Genomic DNA, 5,974 nt, shown 5'->3' on the forward strand with positions numbered 1-5,974 from the left:
CCACGCTCCCTCGGCCTCCGCCGCGCGCCGCGGGTCGGCCCCGGGCTGGGCGAGCGCGCGCTCGAGTGGCCCCGGCGGCCCGCGGGCTCCGCGCTGCAGCTGCGCCGCCGGCCGGCTCCCCGCGCCCGTGTCCGCTCCGCCGCCGCCGCCGCCGCTGCCGCCGGGGGAAGACGAAGGGAAGCAGCTACTCCGCAGCAGCGGCAGCAGCATCCCGGGCGAGGCGGGGCGACGGCGCAGGCGCGGCTGGCGGGGAGGGGGGGGGCGGGGCGCGGGGCTGCCGGGAGCGCGCCCCCTGCCGGCGGGAGGACCGCCCGCCCGCGCGCCTCCCCCTTGTGTTCTCGCCCCCTCTGCTCTGCCTGCCTCCACTGTCCTGTCTCCCCTCCCCTTTATTTCTGCGGCTTTCACCTTCCCTTCTCCTCCATCCCCATCCCCCCTTTCCTTTTTCCCTCCTCCTGTCTCCTACCGTCATTGAGCGCAGCCCCCAAACACCAGGCCAGTGTGTTAGCCGTCTCCCCCCTAACCTGTTGAACTCTTATTCCCCAAATCACTGCCACAAACTCGCACTGTCACCGGGCGCTGAAAGTTCCTGGCCGGGCCCCGCCTCGACCCCCGCCCCCTGGGAGTCCCGTGCAGACCCCCCCCTAGGTCAGGCCCAGACCCCACCTACCCCGCTTGGGAAGGAGACTGATCACCTCTGTCTTAACATTTTCCATAGGAAACTCGCGAAATCAGTTATTTTTAGCCCTGATTGCTGACTAATTCAAAGTGCAGAAGTTTTCATTCCGTTTAACTTTTAAAACAAATAAATAGCCTGCCCCTTTGGGGAAGCGAATGAGTTCAGATTCAAACAGTAAGAAACTCCAAGATTGACACTCCAAAAGTTTAGGAATTGTGGACTCGGGCAGTGTGTTTTGCCATTTCTATTTGAAAGGATTTAAGGATACAGAAAACCATTCTCTGACTCCTTGCCAGGGATTTGTTTAGCAAATTCCTCAGCGTGAACTTGAGCACCTCAGGACACAGGGTTCTAAACATGATAGGAGCTGGCACATTTGCCAAGAATGATCAGGTAACCCACCAAATTTCAGCTTTATTTAGAAGTGGATTTAGTAATGCGTACATTACTAAATGGCTATTGCTCTACAAACGTGATTTGTAAAAATTTAGCATTGCCCACAAAGTAAATTGGAAGCTTACATTGATAAGAGAATTCTTAGCGTTCCAAAAGCAATCACAATAGGACTCTTTTCATTAGTTAGGGTGTTTAAAATATGGTCAGATCTCTATTATGTTAAGCACAGCTCGGCTCACAAGCAGGCAGCCTCTCTGAGCTGTGGATTTCCCTCATCTTCTATAGGAATGAGAGCAACCCCTCTTGCTAATCAGCATCGTCAGGAAAACATCTAACAACCTACGCAGAGTCTGTTATTAACTCACTGTTTTTTTAAAAAAATAAATTTATTTTATTTACTTATTATTTTTGGCTGTGTTGGGTCTTCATTGCTGCGCGCGGGCTTTCTCTAGTTGCGGCGAGCGGGGGCTACTCTTCATTGCGGTGCGCGGGCTTCTCATTGTGGTGGTTTCTCTTGTTGAGGAGCATGGGCTCTAGGCGCACGGGCTTCAGTAGTTGTGGCTTGTTGGCTTCAGTAGTTGTGGCTCGCGGCCTCTAGAGTGCAGGCTCAGTAGTTGCTGCACACGGGCTTAGTTGCTCCGCAGCATGTGGGATCTTCCTGGACCAGGGATCGAACCCGTATCCCCTGCATTGGCAGGCGGATTCCCAACCACTGCGCCACCAGGGAAGCCCCTTAACTCACTGTTAATGTAAGGAATTAAAGAACCTGATTTACTCAAGACTTTCCGGGAATACTGCAGTTTCACAAAGCAAGACACATACGCAAAGGTAATCTCAAGATTTTGAATTCAGTCCATCCTGATTTATAGCACTGCCTGTCCCAATAGGCAGCTGTGTCTGGTGAGGGACGTGCAGCTGAAGGCCCTCTTGTCCATAACAGAATATCTTCCTCATAAAGCAGCCCTGTAATTTCCTCCACTAGGATAATTAATGGGTTAAGTGGCAGGGAGTTGGGTAGTACCCCCAGAGGACACAGTTAAAATCCATAGTGTTGCTTTATACTATCTGTTTGTTGCTGCATAGTGTTCCAGAACATAGAACCAGAGACAGTACAATTCGGTAGATGTTTGTGAAAGAACAAATGACATTTCATAGATATTCATATTGATAAAGGTAGCCGGCTCTGTGGGCTTGGTCCTAAATCCAGATTGTGAAATAAAGGGGATACCCTGCCATCCTGCTTTCCCCCCGGAAATTCCTTCCTATCATTTTGTAAGACCCCCCCTTTCTTTACTGTCACCTTAGCGCCATCATCACCACCTAAGACCAGAGAAGCCGTAACTTTTACAAACAACCAGAACTGGAAGAGCATGGAAAGTAAGAAGCAGAGTCAAGGACAGAATCTGGGGTCACCAATGCCCAAGAGACAGGCAAAGGAAGAGAAGCTACCGAACCTGCGAAAGGCAGGCGGGAGGGAGGATCCTGGAGACAGTGGGTCCTGGAAACACAGGCAGGACTGTGGTTTACAAAGGCGGGACTAATCACAAGAGTTAAACATTGCAGATCAGTCAGGTCAGATTAGTGCAGGCACTCCTAGCTCTGCATGGCATCGAGGGACCATAAGAATGATTGTGCAAGTTCAAAGAGTTCAAATGATCTTCATATCAATGGGGAAAATTAGGATTGTTCCATGACCTTCACAAATTTTTGTCGAGATGCTGAAAACACTGTCAGTTATAAGTGTATGAAGAAATGATAGAGATGTGGATGGACCTAGAGACTGTCATACAGTCTCTAGTGAAGTAAGTCAGAAAGAGAAAAACAAATATCATTAACACAGATATGTGGAGTCTGAAAAAATTGGTATAGATGATCTTATTTACAAAGCAGAAACAGAGACACAGACGTAGAGAATAAACGTATGGCTACCAAGGGGGAAGGGCGGGGTGGGACAAAATGGGAGATTGGGATTGACACATACACTATTGATACTATGTATAAAATGGATAACTAATGAGAACCTACTGTGTAGCACAGGGAACTCTACTCAATGCTCTGTGGTGACCTAAATGGGAAGGAAATCCAAAGAAGGGATATATGTATACATATGACTGATTCACTTTGCTGTACAGTAGAAATTAACACAACATTGTAAAGCAACTATATTCCAATAAAAATTAAAAAACCAAAAAAAAACCTAAAAAATAAACAAACAAAAAAAAATGAAAGAAATAATAAAACTAGCGTTATTTAGAACAGTGTCATTTAAAACATCAGAAACATTGATAATTAAACTGTTTTGTGTCTTTGTAGAAAACTTATCAAGAATAGCTCGAACAGTGCTCATCTTGTCATGTGACTTAGGATAAGGAGTGGACATCCTTTCCATGCCATGGTGAATTGATACACTGCTTCCTAAGTTTGGATCAGCTTCCAACATTTTTGTTCTTTGCATGTTCAATGTTATGAATTATCTCCAAAAGTTCACTGAATGTTAAGTTTTTTGCTGGCATTCGTTCCTCTGGGCTGGCTTCATCCTTTTCACCACAACCATTTTCCTCCGCTGTGTTGATAAGCTGGTCTTCACTGAGCTCCTCTGTCAGCACATCTAAAACCTCTCGAAAGGCAGCAAGGTCACTCATCCCACAGTCAGCCATTTTTTTTTTTACTCTATTTTATTGAAGTATAGTTGATTTACAATGTTGTGTTAATTTCTGCTGTACAGCTAAGTGGCTCAGTTATACATATATATTCCTTTTCATATTCTTTTCCATTATGGTTTATCCCAGGATATTGAATATAGTTCCCTGTGCTATACAGTAGGACCTTGTTGTTTATCCATTCTGTATGTAATAGTTTGCCTCTGCTAACCTCAAACTCCCAATCCTTCCCTCCCCCCCACCCCCAGCCATTTCTTCTCTAACTCCATTCCCGTAGATTCAGTTTCCCTTCCTGCATGATCACTTTTCATTTCTTTGATGCACCTTCCTTTTTGGTGACCAATTTCCTCCTTTGACTATCCATTTTTGTGAAATGTCATGTGGGTTTAGCACTGGGAGACAAGGAGGCAACACAATGACACACTTTGCTGTCAGGGGAAGGGGGCGGCACTGAATAACACACACAGCGACCAGTCACCAACAGACTTTGAAAGAAGTGACATTGTAACGGAGACTCTGACTCCATTTGTTTATGTTTGACTACTGACATCTTTTAAGCCTCACCCCTTCTTCTTCCCCTGCTGCCCCACGTCTGGGCAAGTGAAAAGAAAGCCCAGGCACTCCCTCTTTTGGCTGCGTTGGGTCTTCATTGCTGCACCGGCTTTCTCTAGTTGCGGTGAGCAGGGGCTACTCTTCGTTGTGGTGCATGGGCTTCTCATTGTGGTGGCTTCTCTTGTTGCAGAGCATGGGCTCTAGGCACGCGGGCTTCAGTAGTTGTGGCTTGCGGGCTCTAGAGCACAGGCTCAGTAGTTGTGGTGCACAGGCTTAGTTGCTCCGCAGCATGTGGGATCTTCCAGGACCAGGGTTCGAACCCATGTCCCCTGCATTGGCAGGCAGGTTCTTAACCACTGTGCCACCAGGGAAGCCCTCAGGTGAAGTTTTAAAATGTTATCTTTCATTTGACCTGAATATTTTTACCTTTGTGAAATGGCTCAACCGAACAATATTTGTTTCCATTTTATTATTTAATAACATATCATTGTAAGCTATGACACTTAAGCAAGTGATCCTTAGAATGTGTATCTGTGGTGGGTGTCATATTCCTTCCTGTCAAAAAGATGGGAAGTAGCTGACACAAGGCAGTCTACATCAAAATCTTGCACTCTGCATTATGAAAAAAAAAATGTATTTACACACACGATGCTTTTAAAGAAAATCCTATGTGGGTTCTTTCAAAGGAACCATCTTTGGGTCAAATGTTTTAAATGTAAGTCTTCTCCTTCAAAAGAAATAAATAAGGATAAACCAATTCCAAGTTGGTTGATAATGAAGCTCAGCTCCACCTAGGGAGTTTACAGAATCAGAATCCATTCCTTCATTTAATCAGAAGCTCCATAATCGTATATTGTTTTTCATTAATGACTGGCTTTTCTTTTTAAAATAATGAAACGTGTATGACTTACCTCCTTCCTCTTTCCAGCATTCCTGTCTCCTTGTCACATGGATGAGCCCAGGTGGCCTTGGTATGTTGGCCCCGGAGTGTTAATTTCTTCTCGGCAGCTGAGAAGGGTCAGCTCAAAAGTCTGCAGGAACCAAACTCAAATTTTTATACATTCTAAAAATTCTTGTACTAAATAGGATAAACCTTGACTCCCTTTTTTCATTTGTAGATTAAGTGGGATAATACCTAATTTTGGCATTTACACATAACACGTAACCTAGCTGCTTTGGGATGGTCTTAGAATTTTTTCCTGGTAATTTGTTCCATTTCTTGACCCCTCCCTGCAAACAACGTGACAGTGACACTTCATCTTGACTTTTTCCCTTCTTTTTGGTTTATGCCTATTCTAATTAAAAATGTATAAATAAAGTTAAATTTTAGGCTGTCAAAAATATTTTTTATACATTCAGTTGTTTTAAACATACCCCCAATAAGCAGATTTTTAGCCATTTAGAGCTTGCCTGCTTTGCACACCCTGAGAAACTGTGCCTAACATCTGCTAACTAGGAAGATAAAGCTTCTAGGAGCTATAAAGACCCCAAGCTGCTGTGCCCTTTGGAGCTCTCTGATCCACAGACCCTCTGCCCAGAGACATCACCTACCACGTGAGCCCTGCATACCTGGGGGAGGTCCCTTGCCTTCCTCCTCTTCCACACTGTGGTCTTCTGCACAGAAGTCTCTGGATGGTCCCAGCCCAGACGGACTTCCCGGGGTGCAAACCTGTCAAAGCCCACCTGAGAA

This window comes from Balaenoptera musculus, chromosome 14 (assembly GCF_009873245.2).
Source record: "Balaenoptera musculus isolate JJ_BM4_2016_0621 chromosome 14, mBalMus1.pri.v3, whole genome shotgun sequence".
NCBI lineage: Eukaryota > Metazoa > Chordata > Mammalia > Artiodactyla > Balaenopteridae > Balaenoptera > Balaenoptera musculus.